At 49.6% G+C, this 18786-nt stretch overlaps 1 protein-coding gene across 2 annotated transcripts in view; it reads right to left on the bottom strand.

The window, feature by feature from the left end:
• The window catches only part of LOC147709889 (uncharacterized), a 239011-nt gene that overhangs the window by 92486 nt on the left and 127739 nt on the right, over window positions 1-18786 (bottom strand). The gene's annotated exons all lie outside the window — the stretch shown is intronic.

The following is an 18786-nucleotide window of genomic DNA, read 5'->3' as shown; positions in this document are numbered from 1 at the left end:
AGTTACAAAGTTATAGATTTAGGGCACTTCCGGATGGACTACGACAAAACCCCTTTAGACTAGGACACTTCGAGAGTGAAGACCCACGGGAGCACCGGAGTACTCGTATTTCCTCACCCAGGGAAACCGGGTGCATAGGTGTCTTTTGGTGTCAGGTTTCGTTGATGGTTTCAATGGAAATCTGCAAAGAAGTGCTGCAGGCAACCAGATGAAAAGTGTCCGGTGGATCCAAGGGTAGATCGAGGAACTGAAGAACCGGAAAGCAGAGGGGACAGAGTCTGGGTCACTAGCCAGTGACCAGGAAGGAACCAGGCGATGTTGAGTTGATTTCAGGTGAAGAGGTGAAGCTTGTCTCTGCAGCCACGAGAACCAGGAGGTGTCGACGATGACCGGGAGCTGGATTCAAGCTGTCCCACAAAGGATCTAGTTGACTGCGGCATTGGTATCTGGATTGGACCCAACAAGCCTTGGCAAGCCCAACTCACACAGGAAGTGAAGATTGGCTTCGAGTCAGACCAGCAAGGTCTGGGGAGCTTCTCCTTTGGAGGGAAGCTGGAGCAAGCCGGGAGCAACCAGGCCAGTGGTGTAAATTCAAAAGTAAGTCTTCAGAGGGCTAACTAGCCAGTGGGCTAGCACCTGGGAAGATGTGTTGAGCTAAAATGCAGGAGCAGGCCCCACGCAGCACTCGTGGAGTGTGGAGGGCTGAGCTTTGGTGCAAATGGCGCTCGGGACTGGGGTTTCTCATACCTCAATACACAACTGCGATTTACCTCAGGAGTCGATGCAGTTAGCAAAATGCAGGATGTCCAGTGTGTCCAGTCCCATGTCTCTTGTGTCCGCCACGGGTCTCAACTTTGCTGTGGATGGGGATCAGTCAGAGAAGTCTGGAAGTCCAGTTCCTGTGTCGCTGAGTTTTGGGGTTCCGACAGGAGCATCGACAAAGCAGACCGGCAAGTTATTGGTGGTGCCTGTTTGTACAGGGTGGTCACTCTTTGACCACAAGGGAGATGTCTTCAGTCTTCTAGTCGAAATAGAACATCAAAGGTCCAAGGGTTCAGTATCAAAGTTTTCTTCCAGGATAATCTAAAGTCCTGGGGACACAGCTCCTATACTTATAGTAAGAAAAGAGGCTGGATTACCTGCTAGGTCCCTCCTATAGATGGACCTGGGAAGGGGGTGGTTACACCCCTTTCCCTTTGTCCAGTTTCGCACCAGAGCTGGGGTTGGAGTGCCCCAGCAACTGGTTTGAACCGGGCTATGCATGGAGCACCTTGTGTGCCCCAGGCAGTGTCTGGAAAAACATCTTTCCATTCAACCCACCCAGCCCCAATACACTACAGGCTGTCTGGGGAGGTGCTGGCACCTCCCTCGACAGGAAACCTATTGTCCAGGCCTCCATTGCTGGAGTTTCCCCCAGCAGCAGGAGGTCAGACTAGTGTCTGTGGCAGCAGCATCCATTTTGTGATGCTGAGGCTCTGTTTAACTTTAACCGGGTAAAGCAGTAACCACATGTCTTCTCCCTCTAGAAGGGTGGAATGCTACCCCCGCCGCCAGAACTGGTGGGGGGGAGGGGTAGTATTCCAAAGTGTTTGACACCTTACACGACATGTTTTGATAAAGTCAAACCAAAGTTAGCAATAAACGCGAGGATTATAATGGACATAAGAGTATATGGTATGGCTATATCATAGAACAGCTATAAGGAGATGGTTCCAATAGCTGCAGAGGGGCTCAGCTCATGCTAGGTCACCCTCTCACATAAAACTTAGCACTCTGCCTCCAGGATTGTTAAGGCCTGCCATAGGAGTGACTTATAGCTTACTATGTGTCTATATATAAGGTAGATATAGACATACAATATATAAGTAAGGGGTGTTTTAACCACCTTACCCAAGGTGAGTGATCAACCTGTGGTGTCAGTTTGGATGGCCAGCCAGGGGTGGCATAATACAAGCTGCAGCCCCTGGTAGGCCTCGGATACACCTATGCCCTGGGTACCTATGGTACACTATACCAGGGCTCACAAAGGTGACCCAATATCCAATCTGGTATGCATCTAAAGTACATGGTATCAATTTCGAGAGAGGGCAGATGGGCTGTGGGTCTGATTAGCAGGCCCACAGCCACACTAAAGCCGAAAAACCAGAAAATCACAGAAAAAAGTGGCGGTGACCATAGGAAGCAGACCCTACTCTCCTACACAAATCCCTCCCCCCCCCCGAAACGTAGGGACATTAAGCTAACCTTGACCAGTTGAGTCTTCATGTTCTAAGTGGAAATATCTGGAGAGACCATCTGCATTGGCATGGTCAGTCCCAGGTCTATCTTCCACTGTATAGACCATCCCCTGTAGGGAAATGGACCACCTGAGCAGTTTGAGATTTTCACACTTCATCTGATTTAGCCACAAGAGGGGCTTATGGTCTGTCTGAATCTTGTAGTGAGTACCAAACAAGTATGGCCTCAGCTTCTTCAGGGCCCAAACCACAGCAAAGGCCTCCCTCTCAATAGCTGACCAACGTTTCTCTCTAGGGGTCAGCCTTCTGGTAATAAAAGCTATTGACTGGTCTTGGCCATCTTCATTAAGCTGTGAAAGAACAGCTCCTACACCCAACTCAGAAGCATCTGTTTGAACATTGAATTCCTTGGAGTAATCTGGACTTTGCAGAATAGGTGCAGTGCACATGCCCTGCTTCAGGTCATCAAATACCTTTTGACGGCTGACTGTCCACTGATCTTTCTTTGGCATTTTCTTGGAAGTTAAGTCATTAAGAGGTGTCACAATGGACCCATAGTTCTTAACAAACTTCCTGTAGTACCCAGACAGGCCCAAGAAAGCTCTGACCTGTGTCTGGGTGGTGGGAACAGTCCAGTCCTTTATGATCTTGCTCTCCAATGGTTGAACCTGACCTCCACCTACAATGTGGCCCAGGTATACAACCTGACTCTGCCTTTTCTGGCACTTGGCAGCCTTGATAGTTAGGCCTGCCTTTTGCAGGGCCTCCAAAACATTCTTCAGGTGGATCAGGTGATCTTCCCAATTGGAGCTAAAGACAGCAATATCATCAAGATAAGCTGCACAGTAGTCATCCAGACCTGAGAGGACTTGGTTCACCAACCTTTGGAATGTGGCAGGTGCATTCTTCAGACCAAAGGGCATTACCACAAATTGATAATGACCTCCTGGGGTTGAAAATTCTGTTTTGGATTTTGCATCATCAGCTAGTCTGATCTGCCAGTAGCCAGCTGTCAAGTCAAATGTACTCAAAAACTTGGCAGAAGCCAATCTCTCAATGAGCTCATCTGCTCTTGGTATTGGGTGGGCATCTGTCCTAGTGACTGCATTGAGACCTCTGTAGTCCACGCAAAACCTCATCTCTCTCTTACAATCTTCGGTGTGAGGTTTAGCCACTAGGACTACAGGACTGGCCCAAGGGCTCTCTGAGGGCTCAATAACTCCCAACTCCAACATCTTTTGGACCTCTGTCCTGATACATGATCAGGACTGACATGATCAGGTTGCCTGTAAATCTTACTTTTAACAGACAGACTGTCACCAGTGTCCACCTCATGAGTGCACCAGCTAGTCTGACTTGGAGTCAGTGAAAACATATGTCTGTAGGCCTGCAGAACTTGTCTGCAGTCCCTCTGCTGCTGATCAGTGAGGCTGCCTGCCAAGGCTACACCATCTTTATTAAACAAAAGGAATCCACTCTTTGTAGTGGTAGTGATCCCTACAGTGGTGGAGAGCACACAGTGTTGTTTAAATACCCCTCACACACCAACAGGCCCCTTGATATCATGCTTCATCATCTGGGTCTTCGCACCCCTCTACGGGATGCGGCGTGCTGCGACTCACGGCTACGTAGGAGGACTGAAAGTGGACTATGTGTTGATGTGTGTGAAGGAATTCAATGTGAGTGGTGAGGTGACAGACAGTGATTGTTAAAAAACACCTGGCTCGTAGGAGAAAAAATAATAAAAAGTTTTTATTAAGCCCTCGGCTGGTGTCGTTAAAAAAGTGCAGCGTGGGGTTGTTGGTACTATTCTTCTTCTTCTTCTTCTTCTTCTTCTTCTTCTTCTTCTTCTTCTTCTTCTTCTTCTTCTTCTTCTTCTTCTTCTTCAGGCTACACCATCAACTGATCCACCATCAGGGTTCTGAGAGAGCAGGTCTGGGAGAGGGTTACTCTCTTCCTCCTGTCCTTCATCAGTAGCCATGAGCAAGCTCATGTCAGCCCTATCAACATATGGTTTTAGTCTGTTGAAGCACCCTGTGGGGGCTCCTGGGAGTTCCAAGATCAACCAAGTAGGTTACCTCTCTCTTCTGTTCAACAATAGTGTGGGGTCCAGACCATTTGTCTTGGAGTGCTGCTGGGGCCACTGGCTCCAACACCCACACTTTCTGCCCTGGCTGGAAAACAGTCAGCACAGCCTTTTGGTCATGCCAGGCTTTTTGTAATTCCTGGCTAGCCTCAAGGTTTTTGGATGCCTTTTTCATATACTCAGCCATCCTGGAGCGGAGACCAAATACATAACCCACAATGTCTTGCTTTGAAGCTTTGAAAGGTAACTCCCATCCTTCCTTCACCAGACAAAGGGGTCCTCTTACAGGGTGCCCAAACAGAAGTTCAAAAGGGCTGCAGCCAACCCCCTTCTGTGGGACCTCTCTGTAAGCAAACAAAAGGCAGGGCAGTAGGATGTCCCATCTTTGCCTAAGCTTTTTAGGTAAACCCTTAATCATGCCCTTTAAGGTCTTGTTGAATCTCTCAACTAGACCATTGCATTGTGGATGGTAGGGTGTGGTGAACTTTTAGTTCGCTCCACACTCTTTCCACATAGCAGTCAAATATGCAGACATAAAGTTTGCACCTCTGTCTGAGACAACCTCCTTCGGAAAACCCACTCTTGAGAAAACTCCCAAGAGGGCTCTTGCCACAACGGGTGCTGTTGTGGTCCTTACGGGAATAGCTTCTGGGTATCTGGTGGCATGATCCACTACCACCAGAATGAACCTGTGCCCAGATGCTGTTTGGGGATCCATTGGCCCAACAATGTCTATCCTAACTCTTTCAAAGGGAACCCCTACCACAGGTAGTGGTATTAGGGGGGTTTTTGTGATGCCACCTAATTTGCCACTTGCTTGGCAGGTGACACAGGAGCGACAATACTCCTTGGTATCCTCTGACATGTGAGGCCAGTGAAAGTGAGGGACAAGCCTGTCCCAAGTCTTGTTCTGGCCAAGATGTCCTGCAAGGGGAATATCATGGGCTAAGGTGAGAAGGAAGCCTCTGAATGCCAAAGGTATGACCAACCTCCTGGAATCTCCAGACATGGGGTCTCTAGTAAGCATGGGCGAATTTTGCGAATCTCTCGTTCGCGAATTTTGCGGATTTGCGAACTCGCAATCCGCAAAATTCGCGAATTCGCGCGAATTTGCGGATTTTTTTTTTTTGTGTTCGCGCGGGTTTCTGCCAGGTCGCGAGGGTTTTGTACAATTTCGCAAACGCGAACTTACCTGTTGGGTCGCAAGTTTTGCGAACTTGTTGTTTCTACGTGTCCAGCCTGTTTGGGACACTCTTCTTCATCACTGCCACTCTCTGTCACCACTGCCACTCTCTGACTACTCATGCCACCCTCTGGCCCACCCATGCCACCCTCTGTTTCATCACAGCACCCTCTGGTTGTCCAGTCAGTGTACATTATTGTGGCAAAGCAAAGCACATCTTCCCTGCCTCAAGTGACCTGAATTAATTTGGGGCTGATTAATGTGTCACAGAATAATTTTTTAGCTGGCACCTGCTTCCTTAGTGCTTCCTGATTAGTGATCTTTTGCACTTGCTAAGTGCTTTCATTGTTGCAAAATTAGTTACAACACCTGCCCTGCCCCAACTGACAATAATGAATTAGGGGCTGATTAATGGATTTGAACTTCCAGCCTGGCTACTGCTTGTCTCCCTTAGCTGTAATTCAGGACCTTTGTGGCATATGTGTAACTATTCTGAGGTTCAGAGCAGGGTCACATAATAGTTGCAACTGGCAACTGAACTCTGGAGGGGCCCCTCAGGAAGCACTACAGGAAATGGCTACTAATGATGAGCCTGAACTTTTGAACCTGGTAAGTAGTTTCAGTTTTGCTAAGATCGTATTTCTGCAATTTAGCGCTTATTCGCGGGGCGCGAAGTTGTACTGGGAAGCCGCGAACTCACGCGAACAGTGCGAGCAAGCCATAAAATCCGCTGCTCGCGGATTTGCGGATTTTGCGGGAGATTCGCGAATCTCGCGGATTGCGAATTTACCGAAAATCCGCAAAATCCGTGAGCGAAACGGATTTTCCGCCCATGCTTAGTCTCTAGCCTCTGAATACAGGAGCCCTTCATCCCAATACACTCTATGGGTACCACTAGCATTCCCAGAAGCCTCACCAGCAGCTTGCTGTATTAGGGGTTCAAGAGAAGGGCAGTTCAACTGTGCCTGCCTCAGACCTGCCCTTGAAGGTCCCCCTGTCCTAAGAAACTCAACCTGATCAGGTTCAAGCTCTTTTAGGACAGTTCCTTCTTGGGTCTCACAATCAGCTTCCTCAGAAGGCTGATCCTCATCCTGAGGCAAGGGGGAAGGCACTACCTTAAACCTACTGCTTCTCCTCCTGGTAGGCAACTGGTCCATAATTTCAGGATCCAGGGCCTGTTCAGTGTTGCAATTTTTTACCTGTGACCTGGTCACAGCAAGGACATGTTCTGAGATACCTAACATTTCTGCATGAGTCCTATACTCCACTTCAGACCAGACTGAAGATTCTAGGTCATTGCCAAGCAGACATTCCACAGGGAGGTCTGAACTAACAACAACCCATTTGAAGCTAGTTACCCCTCCCCAGGAGAAATTCTCAATTGCCATACTTTGGGTGGTAGTGACATTGCTTGCATTGGTGACTAGGTAATTGTCACATAGTATGATCTGTCCAGGGTCAACAAAGCTGGGTGTCACCATTGTGACATTAGCACATGTGTCCCTGTAGGCCTGAGCTACTTTGTTATGGGACACTCCTCTCATACCTGGACTGTGCTGCTGTTTGTAAAGGCTCTCTGTCAACGGCTCGCGGAACCCGCTCCGCGGGTCCCGCTTTGGATTTCTCCCTCTGCTTGGCGCTTCGGTGGGGGTCTGAGAGGCTGCAGGGCTGCGAGTGGAACCCGGGACTCACACTCCCAAGAGTCCCGGTGTAAGCGGCCGTATCACCTGGCCCCGCTCTCCCTGACCGCCCCGCCCCACCTCCACCAATAGAAAAGAGGGAAGGACCCTGTGCTGCGTGGGACACTCCTCTCATACCTGGACTGTGCTGCTGTTTGTAAAGGCTCTCTGTCAACGGCTCGCGGAACCCGCTCCGCGGGTCCCGCTTCGGATTTCTCCCTCTGCTTGGCGCTTCGGTGGGGGTCTGAGAGGCTGCAGGGCTGCGAGTGGAACCCGGGACTCACACTCCGAAGAGTCCCGGTGTAAGCGGCCGTATCACCTGGCCCCGCTCTCTCTGACCGCCCCGCCCCACCTCCACCAATAGAAAAGAGGGAAGGACCCTGTGCTGCGTGGGACACTCCTCTCATACCTGGACTGTGCTGCTGTTTGTAGAGGCTCTCTGTCAACGGCTCGCGGAACCCACTCCGCGGGTCCCGCTTCGGATTTCTCCCTCTGCTTGGCGCTTCGGTGGGGGTCTGAGAGGCTGCAGGGCTGCGAGTGGAACCCGGACTCACACTCCCAAGAGTCCCGGTGTAAGCGGCCGTATCACCTGGCCCCGCTCTCCCTGACCGCCCCGCCCCACCTCCACCAATAGAAAAGAGGGAAGGACCCTGTGCTGCGTGGGACACTCCTCTCATACTTGCACTGTGCTGCTGTTTGTAAAGGCTCTCTGTCAACGGCTCGCGGAACCCGCTCCGCGGGTCCCGCTTCGGATTTCTCCCTCTGCTTGGCGCTTCGGTGGGGGTCTGAGAGGCTGCAGGGCTGCGAGTGGAACCCGGGACTCACACTCCCAAGAGTCCCGGTGTAAGCGGCCGAATCACCTGGCCCCGCTCTCCCTGACCGCCCCGCCCCACCTCCACCAATAGAAAAGAGGGAAGGACCCTGTGCTGCGTGGGACACTCCTCTCATACCTGGACTGTGCTGCTGTTTGTAAAGGCTCTCTGTCAACGGCTCGCGGAACCCGCTCCGCGGGTCCCGCTTCGGATTTCTCCCTCTGCTTGGCGCTTCGGTGGGGGTCTGAGAGGCTGCAGGGCTGCGAGTGGAACCCGGGACTCACACTCCCAAGAGTCCCGGTGTAAGCGGCCGTATCACCTGGCCCCGCTCTCCCTGACCGCCCCGCCCCACCTCCACCAATAGAAAAGAGGGAAGGACCCTGTGCTGCGTGGGACACTCCTCTCATACCTGGACTGTGCTGCTGTTTGTAAAGGCTCTCTGTCAACGGCTCGCGGAACCCGCTCCGCGGGTCCCGCTTCGGATTTCTCCCTCTGCTTGGCGGTTCGGTGGGGGTCTGAGAGGCTGCAGGGCTGCGAGTGGAACCCGGGACTCACACTCCCAAGAGTCCCGGTGTAAGCGGCCGTATCACCTGGCCCCGCTCTCCCTGACCGCCCCGCCCCACCTTCACCAAACCCCGCCCATTGACCTTGGATCTACAAATACGGACACCAAACGCTGCGCGGGAGCGCGCGCGGGAGCGACCGGGGCGAAGACCGGGCAAAGAGCGGGCCGTTTGAGGCCGTTCGAGGACTGAGCGGACTGGACTGGCCCATCCTCTTTCGCCCACTGTTCCCTATTACAGAGGACCACAAAGTTCAATCTCCGCCCTCCATCCCACATATTTTTGTTGCCTGGCCTTGCCCCTCGCTTAAGATATGTGCACTAGAATAACCAGGAGTAAGGCCTCTAAAGGTGGTCATCCAATTAGTGGTCCAATGGACGACTTCATTACCCGCACTAATTTCGCCATTGACCAGGAAATATCCAAGCTTCAAACTCGGGTATCTCTTGAGTTGGCAGCGGCTAGAAGATTGTCTGAAGTTATTGCTACCTCCAAAAAATCCTCCTTGGGCCCCATAGCTGCGGCGGTTACTCCAGAGCGCCCTCCCATTCCCCATTGTATAATTTCACAGGCTGAGGTTCATCCGACCCCGCTCCAACTTGTCCCTTCTCCACACCATGTCTTACAACCCAACCTTGTGGAAGCGAGTGTACCTGCCACCTCTTGCACCCAGAATGTCACTACTATCCTTCCCCGTCCAGTGGTTTTTAATGCCCCTAGTGCTACCCAACTAAACCGGAAGCCTCGCTCTCGTTCCGCTTATTCACGGAAGAAGGCGAAAATTGCGGTGTCACAACACTTGACACTGACGAAAGGCTCAACACCTACCACCAAAGGTGCTCGGCCTCTTGGGAAGCAGCCCCCAATGGAGGGAGGTGGGGCGGGGACAACTACCGAGCAATCACCCGGTACCGCCCTAGAAACTGAAGGTTTACAGATAGATGGTTTGGGCAACAACGATAGGGAATTTATAGATCTGGTATGGGAATCCCTTAAAAAGCTTCTTTCCCCTCTAGATCTCAGACTTTCACGAATCGTAAATAACCTACTTGAGATGGAAAAGAGCATTATTGCTCTGGCCACTCTCGGTTTGAGAAGTCTTGAGAACCAGGGCCTCCCTGTAGCTGATGCTATTTCTCCAGCTCCCACAGCACAAGTACACCAAAGTCTGCCCACTATACCTACCACTGCACGCCCGGTCCCCAAACCGAGGACTGTGGCGGTGGACCAAATGCCAACTGCCACAATCCCTAAGGCCCCCAAACGGGCTTCCACCCACTTACCTGCTAACACTAAATCTGGTACAACCTCAAAACTCCAGCCTGGCGAGGCGACTATACCGCCTACCCAGGACTTCCAGGTAAAGAATAACTTTAGAGGGGGTTATATTGACCTTCCCCCGGAAGCCAACGACTTTGTAGTCGTGCTGACGGGAGTTCCTCAGATTAGCAGTGGCCAATATGAGAATCATTGGTCCTTGAAAAATAAAATAATACATTGGCTTAATGTCAACAGACCTATTCCCAATGGCCGCAGAAGTAAAGTTCTGATGGTGCGCAGAACTTCCTGGGTGGGCCCAACTAGGAAAACGAACGCGGGGGATTGTATAGTTGTAACTTTTGATGATCCACACACGGCTCAGCATATATGTTCGTGGCCCTGCAGTGAAGGGTCCTCTGTCATCCCGAGGCCATTGTCCTTTTTCTATCCCCCACGATCCATGTATAACCAGACGGACAATTGGTCATTAGTCCATCACCAACCAAGGAGAAACCGCTATAACCATCAAGTGGATCCCCTTTCACATTGGAATGGTTTCCCAATCTCAAATAGATTCGGAGGCCTGGAGGAAGTAGATTGACTCCCCAGGCACTCTGGTTCCCACACAGCAGGTAATGTACTATCTTTGCCAGCCCATGGGCGTTCCGATTCCCTTTGTGTAGGCATCGAATCCTTAGTCACTGTCCATCCCTCTGGCTTAGTAAGAACATCATATAGCCCTATTTCTGAGGGGGGTTCGATAGCTAAGAGCAGCGTAGATCTAGCTGAGCTGACTGATTTGGGAGCTTTTAGCCCACAAGGTAGGGATGACCAGTTGGCACCCTCCCACATCCTACCCAAGGCCCCCATCCAGGCCACACCATCTGTAGGAACCCAGCCTGAGGGAATTATGGTCCCCACAACCTCCCACAAAATTTCCCAAGATGAGCCCTTAGAAAGCTTACCCTTAGTGGCTGTGCCCATTCCACCTGCATCTGCTCACTCTTTCAGCCAACCTACCATAGCTGTACCCCCGTTAAAGATTGTAAGCTGGAACGTGGCAGGGCTAAATCGGAACTTTGATAATCCAGAATGGAATGTGTTTTTAGAGCCATTTGACATTTGTATCCTGCAAGAAACCTGGACCCAGGAACCAAAATATAGAGTAGGATTTACCACCTATTTTGTCCCAGCTCTCCAACATAGGGGTTCAAAGGGTCGCCCGTCTGGAGGCCTTTTAATATGGGTTAGCATTGCTCTGGGCCTAAAAGTGAGCCACAGGTCCACACACTCTCCCGACCTGCAGAGGATCTCAATACATTGCCAGGGGGGAAGGATGTTAGAGGTTTTCAACCTATATCTGAGGGGCGCCAGGAGCGAGACATCAAGCCTACCTCAGACAGGTCTTAGCAACGACCTAGCTGCTTGCAAGATTGACTCCTATATTCTCCTTGCAGGCGACTTTAACTGTTGTTTTGAACCCTTGGCAAAAGAAGATATTTTGGATTCCTTTGAAGAAGACGCAAGAAGGGGTATCCCGATCCTGTCCCTTGACCCGATTCCCAAATGGACACAAAGTGCGATAGACATCAATGCACTCTGTTTGGAACACAACCTGAGGCCAGTGAATGGTCGATCAAAATCGGACCTTATGGGTGCTCACACTTATAACAGAACGGGCCACACCTCCACAATTGATTTTATCATCTTGAATTATAATCTCTGGCCCTTTCATCTAGATATGGAGGTTGTAGCATCTTGCGATAGTGATCATAACCCTCTTTGCCTAACCCTCTCTCCCCTTTGGCAAACTAAGAAGTACGATAAGCAAGTCCATATCTGGAAGTCATCCCATGAAATTGTTCCGTCCAATTGAGGCAGGCGTTTGAAGTGGGCAAAAGTTAAAGCAGATGAGGCAAGGTTGGCGCAAGCCGGGACCATCTTGTCTGTGGTGGAGCCTCGGCTTGACGCTTTAAGCCCATCCAGTACACAAGTCTTATCACTTTTCTCAGAGACCATAGTAGCACTGAGCAAACTGTTTATTATTCAATATACTAAGCCCAGGGTGGTTTCTAAAAGTGACTCCAATGCTAGAGACACATGGTATTCCCCTAAATGTCGTATTGCTAAGGGGGAGCTTATTGCTGCGGTAAAGAGTAGAGACCAAGTCGCTATTAGTTCCGCAAGGAAATCCTACAAAAAAATAGTGGCTGAGGCAAAGGAGGCCCATGATTATCACTTCTGGTGTGATCTAACCGAAGCTAGTAGCATGAAGGATTCCAAAGGGTTCTGGGATCTCCTAAGAGCTAGGAATAAGCCCATTGACCAGCAAATAACCTGTAATATCCCGGGTGACGCTTGGTTTGCTCATTTCTCCAAGCTTTACTCTGTTGCACTGGACTTGTCTCTTCCATGTCCGGGATCCTTGTCCATTACAACAGTTAATCCCCTTGCTATCGACGTCCCTTTCACTAGCCAGGAAGTTGAAAGGGCTATTAGGGGCATTGTCCCCAATAAGGCTCCAGGTCCCAACGGGATCCCAGGTGACCGACTGAAATCCTACCCAGCAGTGTGGAGCAGATTAATCGCTTCACTTCTAAATGAGGCTCTGCTAGGAGGATCTTTTCCTGACTCTTGGAGGGGTGCAGAAGTTGTGCCTATCTTTAAGAAAGGCAGCAGGGACGACCCAGCCAACTATCGCCCTATAAGTTTGTTGGATTCAACACAGAAGGTTGCGGGGAAAGTTGTCCTGGGTAGGATCTTGCAGTGGGCCGATGAGGGAAAGATCCTGTCTGATTTCCAGGCAGGCTTTAGAACAGGGACAGGCACCATCGAGCAAACATTCCGCCTTCTAATGATATATTGGAAGGTGGTGGTGCTGGGAGGGGGTACGTTATATCTAGTCTTTATAGACTTGAGAACGGCCTTCGACCTGGTCCCGCGGGCACTACTATGGAATGTCCTTGATGGATTAGGGTTACCCACCTACCTGTTGTTCTTGCTTAAAAAATTCCATGAAGACAATTTCGCCCAGATCAGGTGGGGTGTCCAGGGAGAAAAAACATCTCGCATCCCAGTAGACAGGGGCGTCCGCCAGGGGTGTGTGCTTGCCCCCACTCTGTTTTCTCTCTATGTCAACGGAGTGGTGGAGCATCTGCTACAACACCCTGCGGATGCACCTACTCTGGCGGGGAGAAAAGTCCCAACGCTCCTGTTTGCGGAAGACACCCTCCTGATCTCGAAATCCCCAGCGGGCATCCAGAAATTGCTTTCTAGCTTTAAATCCTTTTGTGACACCAGGGGTTTAGCTATAAATATAAGCAAGACCAAATTCCTTGTCCTTAACCCCCCCAAGAAATCCGTCGCCCCACCCGTTTTAGACTCCATCCCTCTGGAGAGAGTCAAAGAATTTGATTACCTGGGAATACGTTTGTGCGACTCAATGAGTTGGAAGGCACACCACCAAAAGGTGTTTCTGACTCATAAAAGGGTCACAGGTGCCTTGCTCAAGGAACAACGAGCCTCTTCCTTGAAACCAATTGGGGCAGTGCTAGATATCTACAGAGCAAGGGTTGTAAGCGCAGCTCTATATGGCGCAGAACTGTGGGGCACGCAGAGAGTCGACACCTTGGCCCATCTTGAAAACAATTTCCATAAAGATCTGATGAGGCTACCCCACAGTACTCCTACAATCCCTCTCTTGTTGGATGCAGGTACTCGCCCAATTTGTGAGCAAGCAAAATTACGCCCCCTGCTACTTTGGTCCCGGGTATGGAATGTCCCAGAATTGTGTAGTTACGCTGACGCCCTGAAAGATTTGTTGTCTCTCCCAGGTTGTAATAAGGTACCCTGGTTCAGGGAGGTAAAACGATTGCTCTATGAGCTAGGATTAGGAGATGCCCGGGCCAATAAAACAGCACCGCCCAAGCAGTTCCTAAAGAACGTTTACTGGTTATGGGTAAAAAATAACAGAATGCGTAACTCCAACCATTGCAAATCTGTTGCCCAGTTCTTACTAGTCAAGGAGCTCCCCCTCAGGGAACCTTATCTGGATTTAATTCACAGCTCCGGAGACAGATCACTATACTTCAAATTCAGGGTGGGTGTTCTCCCCCTAGGATTGTTAACTTCCTCTTGGAATCCTCCTTTCCAAACGGTCCCGTTTTGTCCGTTTTGCGATTCAAGGGTTGAGTCTGTCGCCCACCTCCTGTTTGAGTGCAGTGTCTATGCAGCTCCTAGATTGAAATGGCTAAAGCCCTTGTGTAGAAGTCTAGGAACAAGATCACATCTAGAAGCCCTACGTATACTGCGCTCTGATGCCCGCCCATTCTTTGCATGCTGCATGGCAAAATTTCTTGGCTGGGCATGGCGTATAAGATCTGCAAGAAAGCTATTGATCCAGTAATGCGTTTTTTTGTGACCTGTTTTAGATACTAGTGTAAATATCTGTAAGGATATCTCAAATGTGTATCTTGTGTATCACTGTTTTTATTATGATTCCCTACGGTATTTTATATTATGCATCTCTGTAATGTTTCTATTTTTTGTACTGCTTTTATGATATGTACCGTATCGAAATAAAGCTATACTACTACTACTTTGTTATTAATTAAAGGAGTCTGTCTGTACTTGCCCAAGTTACTGGGGATCACAATAGAGGACATAGCCATGTCCACATCACAGACAAGAACAGCTTGAGTTGGTATTATGACTAGACCAGAATCCACCTCAGTTCCCAGGGTCAACCCTACTACACCTTTATGTTAAGAACCACCACTATTAGCTGTACTAGGGGGAACAGTTGCCTTGGGGGCAATGGTGGCTGGAGCTGTCTCCTTTTTGGTGCATTCACTGGTCCAGTGAGTGTTAACCTTACAAAAGGTGCACCATGGTTTCGTTGGACCTTCTTTCTTTTTAGGTTGTTTGGGACCCCCACCAGTAGAAGCTTCTTGGGGACCTTGAGAAGACTTCTGGTCTTTTGCTTTCTCCCCACCCTTTTGGTCATGCTTCTTCTGATCACCACCTTGGTTCTGTACCTTCTGCTTCACCCTGGTTCTGACCCATTTGTCTGCCTTCCTACCCAATTCTTGGGGAGAGGTCAGATCAGAGTCTACCAGGTGCTGGTGTAATAACTGGTTTTGACAATTATTTAAGACTTGCTCTCTCATAATAAGATTATACAACCCTGTATAGTCACTTACTTTACTTCCCAGTAACCAGCCTTCCAGAGCCTTAGTGGCACAATCTACAAAGTCAGTCCAGTCCTGAGTCTGTGTCTTCTGGGTATCTCTGAACAGCAACCTGTACTGCTCAGTGGTTAAGCCAAACCCATCAATCAGAGCACTCTTCAGAACAGGGTAGTTGTCAGCATCTTGCTCATTAACTGTTAGGAGCTTTTCTCTACCTTTGTCTGCAAAGGAGAGCCATAAGATTGCTGCCCACTGACTCTGGGGTACCTGCTGTACTTTGAAGGCCCTCTCCAAAGTAGTTATCCATTTGTGGATGTCATCCCCTACCTGACAAGGGGGCACAATTGTACTCAGGTTTCTATGGTCATGAGACCTTTCCTTATCTCTAGGAGTTATGCTGCCACCAGTGGACTCTAGTCCACACATTTTTCTCTCTCTCTCAAGAGCCAGGGTCTCTTTTGCAAGAGCAATTTCTTGCCTCTTGATTCTAAGCTTGGATTCCCTCATCCTAGCCTTATGCTCTCTTCTCTCAGGGGAAGTCATTCTCCCTAGAGCTGAGCCACGGGACCCTAATGAGTCAGCAGAGAGGCTGGAATCACTGGAAAGTGATCTTCTCCTTCTGCTCCCATTGTTAGGCCTACTTGGGGGTCTGGTTTGGATTCTTCCATTCTCAGTCCCAAGTAGTCCTAGGTTAACCTGGTTCAGTTCCCTGACTTGCACCTGGTCAGTATCTACTTCAGCATCAGCATCCCCTTGGTTCTCACCAGTGGGATCTTCTGTTGAGGGATGGTCCTCTATACTACCTAATGGATCTGGGTTGGATGCTTTTACTACATCATATTCTACTAATTTATCTATCAGGTGGTTAAAGGTGTGACTTTGTCCTTGTCTCAGCCTCTTCTGCCTGTACACAGGCTTCTCAACCTTAGGGTCACCCCTCTCCCATGGTCCGATCACTTTCTAATCCCTCTTACCTGGTCCACATACAAATCTGTATCCTGCACTCCCTTCCCACGAAAAATGAGAAACTGGTCTAGGCTCCCACTAGAACAGTGGACTAGGTCCCAAGCAAACTCAAGACCCTCACTCTCCCAGAATCCCTCGTCAGACAGCAGGGAATTCGACAATTGGATCCGGAAGTCCATTGACTCCATACTCCCCACTCGCAAAATCACCTTAAAGAGACCTCGGGAAACAGCCCTTTGGTACTCATATGAACTCAGAGTGAAAAAACGAATCTGCAGGAAACTTGAGAGGAAGTGGCGTCTGGGGTATGCCACCGCAGACAAAACCACATACAGGAAAGCCAGTATAGCCTACAAAACTGAAATAAAAACGGCACAATCCTCCTATTTTAGTGGAAAAATTATGAAGGCCAGATCTAAACCAAGAGAGATTTATCAAATAGTAAAAACCCTCACCAAGCTGCCCCCTCCCGTAGTCCTAAATGATAACCCCATCGTGCGCTGCAATGACCTAACGGAATTTTTCTATCAGAAAATAAAAAAAATCTATGTAACATTTGCAGCCCCAACCTTGGAAGCCCCCATGGTTGAACCTCAGCTCCCTACTAAGGCGGAGTACCACCCGCGAATAGCTCTGGACCACTTCCCCTTAGTAAACCTAGAGTCACTGGAAACCTTGACAAAACAGGTAAAGTCAGGCCCCCCAAATGACCCAGCTCAACCCAGCACTATGACCGCCGCCAGTAAAGTTATTCTTCCTACTCTCATGGAGCTGCTTAACAACTCCCTGATAAAAAGAAGTGTGCCTCCAACATGGAAGCAGGCTATGGGGAGGGCACTCCTGAGAAAACCCAACCTGGACCCCAAAAACCATAACAACTACCGCCCCATCTCCCTTCTGCCTTGGGGGAGCAAGATCCTGGAGGGACACATCAATCTCCATCTCAAAAGGTTTCTCGAGTCTAACCATCTACTCGATGCCTCACAGACAGGGTTCTGCTCCAAACATGGGAAACAGCTTTGCTGGCCGTGACAGAAGAAACCAGGCGGATCCTGGATCGAGGGGGATCAGTGGCAGTCATCCTCCTCGATCTGAGCGCCACGTTCGACACGGTATGCCATAAAACCTTGCTGTGTCGACTTCTCGATCTAGGAGTTTCGGAGACGCTCTGGCCTGGCTAAGATCCTTCCTGAGCGAAAGGACTTTTCAAGTCTTTGACGGAGATGCTATCTCTGAAAGTAAACCGTTGGACTGTGGGGTACCGCAAGGCTCATCACTAAGCCCCACGCTATTCAACGTGTACATGAGGCCGCTGGCTGAGATCATCCGTCCATATGGCATTAAGATCATCGCATATGCGGATGACATTCAGCTAGTGGTCTCCCTCGCACAGAAGAACAGTGAGCCGGCACAGGTCAACCTAACGACCTGTATGGAAGAGGTCAGGAGATGGATGACGGCATCTTCTCTTAAACTTAACGGCGATAAAACCGAGCTCATGTTGCTTGGCCCTCCAGCTCTGTCCACCACCGACCACCTATGGCCCATCAGCTTGGGCACTCCCCCAATTCCGAAAGACAATATCAAAAGTTTAGGGGTCTGGCTGGACAAAACCCTCAACACCCAAGCCACAAAAACATCTGCAACCTGTTTCGGGATTATCAGGATGCTGAAAAAAAATCCTGCCACTCCTGCCCTTTGAAGCCAAGCAAATTGTCATACAAGCCCTAACCAAATCCCGAATTGATTTCAACAATGCCCTTTACTTAGGGGTACCGGAATACGTGCTGCAAAAACTCCAGCGGACCCAGAACTGCGCTGCACGCACGCTGCTGCAGATTTCACGCAGAGTATCAGTGGTACCCGGGCTGAGGACCCTACACTGGCTTCCTGTCAGGGAGAGAATACAATTTAAAGCCATGTGCATATCCCACCAAGCCTTCTGGAGAACTGGCCCCTAAATCAACCACTCCCTGCTCTCCCCCTACTGCCCCGGCAAACAACTCCGATCCACTCACGCATTCCTAGCGGTAGGCCCCCGGATCAAGAGGTCAAGAGCAGGAGGAAGGTCCTTCACGCTCAACACCGCCAAGCTGTGGAACTCCCTCCCCCTACACCTTAGATCGAACCCCTATCTGTTATCCTTTCGCAAGGAGCTTAAAACACTCCTTTTCAGCAACTAACTAACCTCCAGCTACTCTCCTCAAGGCACTTTCCTTTCTATTAGCGCTTGGACGCCTAAGGGCAGCAGTCGCGCTCAACAAAACCCCTTCATTTCATTTCATTTCATTTCATTTCATTTCAATTCATGAAAAGTGAATGTGTCATATTTAGAAGGTGCCCTGGGAGGGTCAGCTTCTGGCAGAGGCCCACTAGGCCCTGCTTCCATGGACATTTTCTAGTGAGGTGTGGTGTGTGCACCTACCTACACTAAATGTTATCTACTAGAACCTCTCTAAAGTTGTAGTCAGGGTGTGCTAAGCACTTTTCTCTACAACTGCTAAGTTCAGTAGAACTTAAAGTATTATAAGACTTGATTTATATGTACCTATTGGTACCTTAATGTGATCTTTCAAATGTTATTGCAAGATTATATGGTAAAAGAAATTCAAGCTCTTATCTCATCCGCTGCACACCAATGTGAGAAGTTAGCCTGGCATATCATGTCCACTATTCTAGTGGGCACCTTGCACCAGTCTAAATCGACCCTTATTGATGGTGGTTGTAAAGTCAACCTTAAAGACAAGCTATCCTAGTGGTAGCATGGACCAGCAGTCGTAGGCTAAACTCCAAAGAGCATGTGAAGCTGTT

The sequence above is a fragment of the Lissotriton vulgaris genome, chromosome 6, assembly GCF_964263255.1.
Source record: "Lissotriton vulgaris chromosome 6, aLisVul1.2, whole genome shotgun sequence".
Lineage (NCBI taxonomy): Eukaryota > Metazoa > Chordata > Amphibia > Caudata > Salamandridae > Lissotriton > Lissotriton vulgaris.
This window is presented reverse-complemented; position numbering and strand designations above follow the sequence as displayed.